General features: G+C 38.9%; 1 protein-coding gene across 8 annotated transcripts in view; it reads left to right on the top strand.

The window, feature by feature from the left end:
* Positions 1-10082, top strand: part of FOXN2 (forkhead box N2) — a 60353-nt gene that overhangs the window by 18427 nt on the left and 31844 nt on the right. For 3 of the 8 annotated variants that reach the window (XM_081593784.1, XM_081593783.1, XM_081593785.1), the window contains exon 2: positions 1395-1527. The exons of 2 other annotated variants lie outside the window; for them this stretch is intronic. The gene's annotated coding sequence lies outside the window, so the exon portion shown is untranslated. Of the gene's footprint in view, positions 1-916; positions 1023-1210; positions 1528-4522; positions 4550-10082 lie in introns of those variants that run through there. 3 more of the 8 variants (XM_081593786.1, XM_081593787.1, XM_081593788.1) reach the window with 3 other exon arrangements.

The raw sequence follows: 10082 nt of genomic DNA, 5'->3' as shown, positions 1-10082 counted from the left end.
AAGCATAGCAAATGTGAGACCTTTCAGTGTGAAAAGTGTTTGTAACTGGAATAATACATGGTTCTCTTTTAAAGAAAATAATTATAGATTCCATTTTTAGAATCACTGACTTTAGTTTCTGAAGTAAGTTTATTTTTAAGTCTTTGATTTTTTCCTTTATATTGTTTTTGAAATGAAAGCACAAAATGAAATTTTTAAAACTTGTGTCCCCCAGAGTTTATCTATGGCACATACTAATTCAGAAATACTGAGAAAGTGGCAAATAGTCCTATGTGTTTGAACAATCCCTGTAAGTATTATTCTTTGCCAAATCTTTGTTTATAATAGCCTGAATCATGTGTGTGTTAAGTCGCTTCAGTTGTGTCCGACTCTTTGCGACCCTATGGACTATAGCCCACCAGACTCCTCTGTCCATGGGATTCTCCAGGCAAGAATACTGGAGTAGGTTGTCATGCCCTCATCCAGGGTGTCTCCCAACCCAGGGATCGAACCTGCATCTTCTGTGGCTCCTGCATTGCAGGCGGATTCTTTACCACTGAGCCACTGGAGAAGCCCTTCATATATGCAACTAGGAGATATACAAACATAAGTGGAGTTGGGAAGGCTAATGATTTTTCTTGCAAGCCACCAAGCATTTCTGAACACTTTGAGTGTTTTTGCTATGTGCCAAATAGCTTGGCACTTGGATGAAGAGGTGAGAGGAAAGTGGAGCAGGGTTGGGATGGAGAGAGTGGGCTTCAGAAAACTCAGGTGTTGTCCTGGATGCACTGCCTCACGGGAAATGGTTTTGGCAAAATCACTGGCTCTGAGGCTGTTTCTTCCACAGTAAAATGAAAGGGTTGGAGTGTATCTCTTGGCCCCTGTTCGCTTTGGTGTTCTGTGACCTGCTGCCATGGAAACAATACAAACATTGAAGTGGGGCTTAAACTTCACCTTCCACTTGGAACCACATTTTCCCTTTGACTCCTAAGGCTTCTAGATCTGCCTCAACTATGAGAGTCTTGAGAGGAGAGGACACAAAGGTAGACTGAGTCAAGACATGCCAGTGGGGGCCCCAGCGAGGATCACGGGCCCCCAGCCTGAATCATAGTTAAGGGGTTAAAATATTTTTCTTATATTTAAAAAGTATGATTTTTAAGGGGATGAGAAGAAGCACCCTCTTGAACAAAACATGTACACGTGACTTTTAATTACTACCTTTCACCTCCAGGGAACTGTCTTCTACCTACTACCAGCTGGCAGTCACTGTCATTACAAGCAACTCTTAGTGATAGTAAGTCAAAGTTCCCAGATGTAGGGAAGCAGAAGAAACTTAAGAACCAGTGCTCTGAAATACAGGATAATATACTTCAGAGATACTGCCTTCAGAAACTAATGTAAACATCTGTTTCCAGCGACATGGCGAACTAAGTACCTGGACCAGCCTTTCTGCTGAAAACCACGTAAAATGCTGGATCAAATGCATCAGTGCTCAGGCACAAAAGTAAAGACTATTTAAACCGAACATTAATTGGAAACAACAGTGAGGTAAGCTGAGTACTGAAGCTGGCTATTGCCTTGAAGGTATTTACCAAATCAAGTGAGCTTCTGTTTTCATGGCCTTGTGGGGACTCAGGGATCATGAATCAAAACCCAGAGCCAGCCAAAGTAAAAACATTTAGGTCTTCCCCAATAATAGCGCTTTACTATAGGTATAAGAGTGATCTAGAAATTCTTTCCCAACAAAGAAAGTTATCTTTGTAGAATATTGCTGTGAACAGGAAAAATAGATCTCTACTGAAAATTTGTTACCACAAACCAGCCCTCACACTGGTTTGCGGCCTGAATTCACATTAGACCACAAGCTAAGAATTTTAAATGATCCTGGATTGTTGCTACTCCCAGGGGCCCGACAGAAGTAGCACAAATCATAATCATGAAACAATTCCTGTTGGTAAAGCTTTAATGAAAAATGAGATGCTTAAAATAAAAGTTTACAAACCATCTAAGGAAATAGGGCATAATATAAGAGAATCTGTAGAATCAGACCTACAATTAGATCATGTCTTGGGATTATCAGATGTAAAATATAAAAGAAGTATATTTAATATGTCCAATGAGGAAAAGAGCAAACATTTTGTAAAAGAATCAGAAGTTCTAGAAATGGAAGTATATAGTAACTGAAATTAGAATGTAAAGGATAGATAAAAGCAAATTTTTTCCCCCATTGGAGAAAAAAATGATATAATGAAAGATAAACCTGAAGAAATCCAGAGAAACAAGAAAATGAAAATTACAAAAGAGGTTAATAAAGGGGAAATATTTAAGAGAAAACATGGAGCACTTTGAAAGGATTATCAGTTTTCAATAGCAATAGTGGAAATCAGTTCAGTTCAGTCGCTCAGTTGTGTCCGACTCTTTGCGACCCCATGAATCGCAGCACCCCAGGCCTCCCTGTCCATCACCAACTCCTGGAGTTTACCCAAACCTGTGTCCATCGAGTTGGTGATGCCATCCAGCCATCTCATCCTCTGTTGTCCCCTTCTTCTCCTGCCGCCAATCCTTTCTAGCATTAGGGTCTTTTCCAGTGAGTCAACTCTTTGCATGAGGTGGCCAAAGTATTGGAGTTTCAGCTTCAACATCAGTCCTTCCAGTGAACACCCAGGACTGATCTCCTTTAGGATGGACTGGTTGGATCTTCTTGCAGTCCAAGGGACTCTCAAGAGTCTTCTCCAACACCACAGTTCAAAAACATCAATTCTTCGGCGCTCAGCTTTCTTCACCATCCAACTCTCACATCCATACATGACTACTGGAAAAATCATAGCCTGACTAGACGGACTTTTGTTGGCAAAGTAATGTCTCTGCTTTTGAATATGCTATCTAGGTTGGTCATAACCTTCCTTCCAAGGAGTAGTTCAGTTCAGTTCAGTTCAGTCGCTCAGTCGTGTCCGACTCTTTGCGACCCCATGAACTGCAGCACGCCAGGCCTCTCTGTCCATCACCAACTCCCGGAGTCTACCCAAACCCATGTTCATCGAGTCGGTGATGCCATCCAACCATCTCATCCTCTGTTGTCCCCTTCTCCTCCCACCCCCAATCCTACCCAGCATTAGGGTCTTTTCCAATGAGTCAACCCTTCGCATGAGGTGGCCAAAGTATTGGAGCTTCAGCTTCAACATCAGACCTTCCAATGAACACCCAGGATTGATCTCTTTTAGGATGGATTGATTGGATCTCCTTGCAGTCCAAGGGAGTCTCAAGAGTCTTCTCCAACACCACAGTTCAAAAGCATCAATTCTGCGGTGCTCAGCTTTCTTCACCGTCCAACTCTCACATCCATACACGACCACTGGAAAAACCATAGCCTTGACTAGACAGACTTTTGTTGGCAAAGTAATGTCTCTGCTTTTAAATATGCTATCTAGGTTGGCCATAAGCTTCCTTCCAAGGAGTAAGCGTCTTTTAATTTCATGGCTGCAATCACCATCTGCAGTGATTTTGGAGCCCAAAAAAGTAAAAGTCTGACACCGTTTCACTGTTTCCCCATCTATTTCCCATGAAGTGATGCCATGGTCTTAGTTTTCTGAATGTTGAGCTTTAAGCCAACTTTTTCACTCTCCTCTTTCACCTTCATCAAGAGGCTCTTTAATTCTTCTTCACTTTCTGCCATAAGGGTGGTGTTATCTGCATATCTGAGGTTATTGATATTTCTCCTGGCAATCTTGATTCCAGCTTGTGTTTCTTCCAGCCCAGCGTTTCTCACGATGTACTCTGCATATAAGTTAAATAAGCAGGGTGACAATATACAGCCTTGATGTACTCCTTTCCCTATTTGGAACCAGCCTGTTGTTCCATGTCCAGTTCTAACCGTTGCTTCCTGACCTGCATACAGGTTTCTCAAGAGACAGGTCAGATGGTCTGGTATTCCCATCTCTTTAAGAATTTTCCATAGTTTATTGTGAGAGACCCTGAAAATAATAAACTCAGTGAAAATAAATCTAGTAACTGACCTACTCTGAAACTGAAGTGAAAGTGTTAGTCCCTCAGTTATTTCCAATTCTTTGTGACCCCATGGATTGTAGCCTACCATGCTCCTCTGTTCATGGATTCTCCAGGCAAGAATACTGGAGTGGGTTGCCATTGAACTACTCTAGTTCAACCCAGAATTCTATAGCTAATTAAAAAAAAAAAACAAAAAACTTGAGAACAAGGGCAAGTAAAAACATGCTCAGAGAAATTTGAAAGTTCACTAACAGACCGCTTTTTTTTTTTAGATTGAAATATGATTGATTCACAGTGTGTTAATTTCTGCTTTTTAGCAAAGTGATTCAGGTGTACATATATATATATTCTTTTCCATTATGGTTTATCACAAAATATTGAATATAGTTGCCTGTGCGATACAATAGGACCTTGTTTATCCATTCTGTATGTAATCATTTGTATCTGCTAACTCCAAACTCGCATGCCATCCCTCCCCCACCTCCCTAGCAGACCATTTTAAATAGAAGGAAAATGGTCATTGAAAGTCTGAGATTCAGGAAGGAATGATGATCAAAGAACAGTGGTAAGTGTATGTTAATAAAGTGTAACTTAATTTTCTTTTTTTTCCTATTTATTAGTTTTATTTATTTATTTATTTATTTTAAAATAAATTTATTTATTTTAGTTGGGGGCTAATTACTTTACAATATGGTAGTAGTTTTTGCCATACATTGACATGAATCAGCCATGGGCTTACATGTGTTCCCCCTCCTGGACCCCCCTCCCACCTCCCTTCCCATCCCATCCCTCTGGGTCATCCCATTGCCCCAGTCCTGAGCATCTGTCTCACGCATCGAACATGGAATGGTGTTCTGTTTCACATATGATAATATACATGTTTCAATGCTATTCTCCCAGAACGTCCCACCCTCACCTTCTCCCTCAGAGTCCATAAGACTGTTCTATGCATCTGTGTCTCTTATTCCGTCTTGCATATAGGGTTATCGTTACCATCTTTCAAATTCCATGTATATGCATTAGTATACTGTATTGGTGTTTTTCTTTCTGGCTTATTTCACTCTGTATAATGGGCTCCAGTTTCATCCGTCTCAATAGAACCGATTCAAATGTATTTTTTTTAATGGCTGAGTAATATTCCATTGTGTTCAAAACTTGTATAGACAATAATAATAGTGTCTTCAGGGGTTAAAAAAAGCTAGAACTAAAATAGCAGTTATTTTAGTTATTTACTAAATGCCAGTTATTTTATAAACTGGGAGGAGGTGATTTGAGCTAGTATTCAAAAGATCATTTTATTACTCTGGAGAAGATTAAAAGTAACTTTGGATTTTGATAAGTATGTGTGGTAAAAATTTTTAAGTAACATTTAAGTAATAGAAATACATAACTTCCAAACTAGTAGATGATGAAAAGGTGGAACCAGAAAAAAATAATCCCAAAGAAGGCAAGCAAGATAAGAGAGAAGGAAACAGAGTGCAATAACAAGTAAGGTGATACAAGTAAATCCAATTATATCAGTGCCTTGTATTTTAAAATGTTTAGCTATATGGGATTTAGTACAGACCACAAAGAAACAGTGAAGAAGGAAATGGCAACCCACTCCAGTATTCTTGCCTGGAGAGTCCCACGGACAGAGGAGCCTGGTGGGCTACAGTCTGTGGGGTCGCAAAGAGTTGGACATGACTTAGCAACTAAACAGCAAAGAAACAAAAGGAAAACATGTTGTAGGTAAACTGATGGAAAAAGATATGCCAGGCAAATATTAATGAAATGATAACTGGGATATCATTTGAAATAGACTTTTAAGGCAAGTAGAATTACTAGAGATAAAAGAGTTGATACACAATAGTATATGTTTCATTTCTCCATGAATATATGGAAGTTTTAAATTTGTATGCAACTAATAATCAAAACCACAAATAAAACATATATTAATAGAACCACCAGGAAAAAATGACAAATTTCACCTTAAATAACTTACGTATGAAAAAGAAAATGTTAATGGAACTCTTGCTGCGCTTTCTCTAGAAAGTGTTCAGTCATTCCTCAATTTTGTGTGTGGCAAACACAATCCTGAGAAATGGGCCACATAAAGGTCTTTCATTCTTGGCATACCTGGTGAGAATGTTAGAGTGCTAAGAGCCAATGATGGATTGGTTCTCCCAACAGAAAGGACAAATTTTTAGTAAATGATGCTGGAACAATTGTGTATTCATATGTAAAAGATGAAATTGAATTTTAAAAAATACGTCCATACATTTTGGGGGGGAATTGAAGACTTAAATGTGAAAGGTAAAAGCTATAATACATATAGAAGACAGTATGGGATAAAACTCCTATGAATTTTGTATACAGAAGAAATTCTTAAATGAGAAACAAACTATAGTAACCATAAAGAAAAGGGTTAATTCACCCTATTAAAGTTGAGAACTTTTTCATTAATAGGCAACTAATAAAGAGCCATCTAAATAGGGAAAGATATTTGCATTACATATAAAAATTAGTATCCAAACAATACAAATGGCTTCAGTAGACACTTAATAGAAAAAGGAGTCTAAGTGGCACACACACAAAAAATTATATATATATATACACACACACACATACACATTTGCCTTCTAGGTTTCTTTTTTACATGAAGAGATAGTCAACTCCATCAATAATAGGGGAGATGCAAGTTATACTACAAGGAGATACAATTTCACAGTCATCAGGTTGGCAAAAAAATGTGTTTGATGAGTTCATGGAGCAAACATTACACTTGGACATTCCTGGTAGTGATCTGTCATTAGCAGTTAAAGTTGAAGAAAAGAATACTCTGACCCAGTAACTCTGCTGCTTCACGTGTATTGTGCTTTTAGAATTTCAGAAAACTTGTTTACAGTTGTGTTCCAAGGGATATAAACAAGGATGTCGATAGCAATACTGCTTATAATAGCCCCAAACATAAACAGAAATGAATGTCTAAAGAGTGTAATAAACTGTGGTATATTCATAAAGTAGAATGTAAGTCATCTGTAAAAAAACAAATGAATTACTACTGCAGTAATGTTAATGAATTTGGTGGAAGGGAAAACAAGCTTCAGTACGACTCAACTTTGTAAGATGTGTGAAAAACTTAGAGGGCTAAGTAATATAATATTCAAGGATTCTAACTATAAAGGAAAAAATTTTCATTTGCTTAGTCTTTGATACAATTAATTAAAATGTGAACAGATTAAGTCATAAAATCTATGTGGTTTTAAACAACACTGTATGTTTAGGAGGTTTTTTAGTTACTTTGGGCAAAAAAAAAAAAGCTCTCAATGTGATCTCTAATACCTTTAATTCAGCACCGTGTAACACTGAAAATTCACTGCCTCAGTTTCTCTTATTTATTCTCTGTCAAGCATTTCCTTTCAGACCAGTATTATTAATAATACAAGCCTAAGCAAAAGTGCTCTCCTCTAACATTTTGAGATGTGATGTAAGAATTACAATATGAAATCTTATTTTTCTTGCCCTGAGGTTGAGTATCACTGTATCATTGAACATGATATGCAGACATGCAGTTCTCTGTTGGACACCTTTAGAGATGCATGAGCTGCATAGTTGTGAAAAAAATATGGTGCACTGAGCCCTCTTCTCAAGATACTGCCATGGCCGTTACACAGTGAAACTCTAGGCAAGGGCTCAAATAATACTGGGATTAGAGTCACAAATGTGTATTTTGCTAAATTGTCTTGTACATTTACTTCCTTTTTTTTTTTTGTAGCAGTGTCTTGGTTTTAGAAATTGGGTTATAATGAATGTATTCATTATTTGAGTTATGTTAGTTACACACCTAATAAATTAGGATACATTTTTCTTTTCTCTTTTTCTTTTTGACTGTGCAGCTTCTTCATTGCTGCACTCAGGGTTTCTCTAGTTTTGGCAAACAGTTCTACTCTAGTGTGATGTGCAGGCAGGCAGGCTTCTCATTGCAGAGGCTTCTCTTGTTGCTGAGCGTGGGCTGCAGGGCATGCAGGCTTCATTCAGTAGCTGCAGCACATGGGCTCAGTAGTTGGCAGCTCCAAGACTCGAGAGCACAGGCTCAATAGTTTTGGCACATGGGCTTAAGTTGCTCCATGACATGTGGGATCCTCCCAGATCAGGGATCAAACCCCTGTCGCCTGCACTGGCATGTAGACTGTTAACCACTCTTTCCCTGAGCCACCAGGGAAGCCTAGGATATATTTTTCAAATCTCACATTTTCTAGGCTTAACTGCCTATTTTGAGTTACATTTATTATGTGTAACAATTATATTTGGTTGATTGAAGTACTGTTCTTAAAAGATTACTAAAAGGAAGTATTACATCACTAGTCCAGATTTCCTTATATTTTTGTACTTATTTTGCTTTATGAATCAAATTTCTATGCATATTATTATCTGCTACTGAATATTTTCAGTTCATTTTAAGAAGTAGTTTCATAAAAACTTAAAACTAAAAGTTTTCTTGATTTTGGTGTAAAATATATAGACCTTCTGTTACAGTATTATATATTATATATTTCTGAAAACACTGAAATTGTGCATAGGTAATGGATCACACCCAAAACTTGCAAAGCTTTGTAACCAGAACACTAACAGAAGTAAATCTTAATAAGAATGCTAGAATATTTTAAAAGATAGATTAAATCTATTACAAGTAAAGAAATATTACAGTCAACCTGAGGTTTAAAAAAAAAAAAAGACAAAGATAGCCTGATTGAAGGGTGTGCAAGGAAAGGTTGAAGCTACAGGGTTATGGAGACAGGAAAATGCATAAAGATCTGGAGAGGAGATTTCATTAAGTATTTTCTAGAAAATGCATGTGGCCAAGCTGTGCCAAGAGGAGGAAAATGGGTTGAATGAGAATTGCGTACAGTGGTGTATTATCAGCAGCTTACTGCTTTCCACTATCTTAGCTTATTTTAGGTTTAACTTTTATTACTTAGTAGTATAAAGACATAGGCTGAGAAAAATCATGTACAAACCTATGTGACTTTCACACTGTACTAAAATCTTTCCCCTACATACTGCTGCTGCTGCTAAGTCGCTCCAGTCGTGTTAGACTCTGTGCGACCCCATAGACGGCAGCCCACCAGGCTCTGCCGTCCCTGGGATTCTCCAGGCAAGAACACTGGAGTGGGTTGCCATTGCCTTCTCCAGTCATGAAAGGGAAAAGTGAAAGTGAAGTCGCTCAGTCCTGTCTGACTCTTGGCGACCCCATGGACTGTAGCCCACCAGGCTCCTCTGTCCATGGGATTTTCCAGGCAAGAGTACTGGAGTGGGGTGCCATTGCCTTCTCCATACCAGTGAGCTAATTTGTGTTACCGAAAAGCTTAGTAACAAAGTGAACTGTACTAAAAATATGAGAGGTTCAGTTCAGTTCAGTCGCTCAGTCGTGTCCGACTCTCTGCGACCCCATGAATTGCAGCACGCCAGGCCTCTCTGTCCATCACCAACTCCCGGAGTCTACCCAAACCCATGTTCATCGAGTCGGTGATGCCATCCAACCACCTCATCCTCTGTTGTCCCCTTCTCCTCCCGCCCCCAATCCTACCCAGCATTAGGGTCTTTTCCAATGAGTCAACCCTTCGCATGAGGTGGCCAAAGTATTGGAGCTTCAGCTTCAACATCAGACCTTCCAATGAACACCCAGGATTGATCTCTTTTAGGATGGATTGATTGGATCTCCTTGCAGTCCAAGGGACTCTCAAGAGTCTTCTCCAACACCACAGTTCAAAAGCATCAATTCTGCGGTGCTCAGCTTTCTTCACCATCCAACTCTCACATCCATACATGACCACTGGAAAAACCATAGCCTTGACTAGACAGACTTTTGTTGGCAAAGTAATGTCTCTGCTTTTAAATATGCTATCTAGGTTGGCCATAAGCTTCCTTCCAAGGAGTAAGCGTCTTTTAATTTCATGGCTGCAGTCACCATCAGCAGTGATTCTGGAGCCCAAAAAAGTAAAGTCTGACACTGTTTCCACTGTTTCCCCATCTATTTCCCATGGAGTGATGGGACCAGATGCCATGATCTTGGTTTTCTGAATGTTGAGCTTTAAGCCAACTTTTTCACTCTCCTC

Source organism: Giraffa tippelskirchi, chromosome 4 (genome assembly GCF_054371585.1).
Source record: "Giraffa tippelskirchi isolate mGirTip1 chromosome 4, T2T-mGirTip1v1.2.pri, whole genome shotgun sequence".
NCBI lineage: Eukaryota > Metazoa > Chordata > Mammalia > Artiodactyla > Giraffidae > Giraffa > Giraffa tippelskirchi.
The sequence above is the reverse complement of the archived record's forward strand: the minus strand, read 5'-3'. Positions and strand labels throughout refer to the sequence as shown.